The sequence below is a fragment of the Gavialis gangeticus genome, unplaced genomic scaffold, assembly GCF_001723915.1.
Source record: "Gavialis gangeticus isolate Ggan-Ray unplaced genomic scaffold, GavGan_comp1, whole genome shotgun sequence".
NCBI classification, from domain to species: Eukaryota; Metazoa; Chordata; order Crocodylia; family Gavialidae; genus Gavialis; species Gavialis gangeticus.
In genome coordinates this window covers 15,922,340-15,923,977 of record NW_017729022.1, presented here as the reverse complement: position 1 = coordinate 15,923,977, position 1,638 = coordinate 15,922,340, and the positions used below count along the sequence as shown (strand labels likewise).

General features: G+C 59.3%; 1 protein-coding gene across 3 annotated transcripts in view; it reads left to right on the top strand.

Moving 5' to 3' along the window:
* Nucleotides 1–1,638, top strand: part of SLC38A4 (solute carrier family 38 member 4) — a 74,432-nt gene that overhangs the window by 343 nt on the left and 72,451 nt on the right. The window lies entirely within an intron of this gene.

Genomic DNA, 1,638 nt, shown 5'->3' with positions numbered 1-1,638 from the left:
CCCTCCAGCAGCTGCAGGGCGAAGGCTGGCCCTGGGCACTGAGCCCGGGGGGGCTGCAGGGATCTCAGGGGCGCGGTACAGCGCTGCTGCTCAGCGTGGGCGGCCGGGGGGGCGGCCGAAGGCGCTGCGAGACGGTGTCGGAGGGCAGCGAGTGCTGCGGGCACGCATGGGCGCGGGGTGCACGGGGCTCCCCCGGCCCGCAGGGAAGCTGCGGGGCCGCTAGGTGTCTCCCCGCGCCGCAGGGGAAGGAGGGAGCGAGGTGCGAGCCGGCGCACCCCGCTGAGGTGCTGCAGCCTTGCAACCCACCGCTCTGCGCATGCGCGCCAGCCCCCCCAGTGTTGCAGCACCGTGGGGGGTGGAACGCTCCATTGTCTCCCCGCGCGCGGGGGCGGGACCTGGCGGGGATAGTTCCCCCCCCCCAGGTACTGCAGCGCCTACGGCTCAGGGCTGTGGCTCCGTGCGGGATGCGGGTGCTTCAGCCCTCTTTGCCTTGAGCCTCCCCTGCCACAGTGCAATGGCGCTGTTCAGCCCGGTTCACACCTCACAGCCTCCTGGGAGGGCAGGGGCCACCACCAGGCTGGGGCTGCGATGCAGGAGGAGGGCTTCGTGCCCAGATGCCTGGTTTGTCTCTTGCCCCATTGAGGGCCAAGCTGGGGCAGGCCAGAGGGAGAATGGGAGCTTACACCCAGGAGGGGTCGTGGTGTAAACCTGTCTTTCCCCTCGCTGCGTTTTTAGGACCCGTTATTTTAAATGGAAAAAGCAACGTGCAGGACAGCGAGGGGTGGCAATAAGCTTGGAAGTGGCTGAAGGACTCCTGGGAGCATGATGATGAGATAGTAAGGGGGCTGCGTTTTGACATTCGCAACGTTCCCTGTGGGGAAAAAGGTATCAGTGTCAGAGCATGAAACAGCTCTCACCTGGTGGTTCATGGGAGGAGCTGATGGAAGCTCCTTTGCTATTTTACTGTTCCAGGGACCTAGCAATTGAATCTGTGCTTCAGTCACCCGTATTCAGTTCAGCTGACTGCAGGTTCTGCCCCTCTGCCGGGTGTGGACAGCAGCTCTCTCAATGGGCTTGGGGATTTTAAAAGGGCTTCCAGAGGTGAAGGGAAACCAAAAACAGTGGGATGCAGGTGTCCATCTGCAATGAACAAAAGAGCTTTATAGTGCCAGCCAGGTCAGGGAGACTTTATAACATACTAAACATACCAGTGATTGGGGTGACTGTAAATAGGCAAACAGGAAAAAGAAAGAAACCTTCAATAATATACTACTGAGGGGAAGGACACAATGTAAAAGCAAGTAGAAGTTAAGGTTCCCATTATTACAATCACAGTTTATGTACACTTTATTATTATTCTCTAAGCCAGTGGCGCTCAACCTTTTTCCCCAGTGGGCCAGATGCTCGGTACCTGGCCTGACTGCGGGGCAGATGGTGGTTCCAGTCCAGTGCCTGCAGCTGGCTCAGCAGGCATTATCTGGCCACGTGGCAGGGGGCAGCCCAGCCTGAGCCCAGCACCGCAGGTGGGGATGGAGACATCACCCAGCCAAATTTCCTGACCTGTAGGGAGCCCCACAGGTCAGATGCGACGGCTCCAGGCCAGAAGTTGAGCACCCCTGATCTAAGCTGTTATTATTA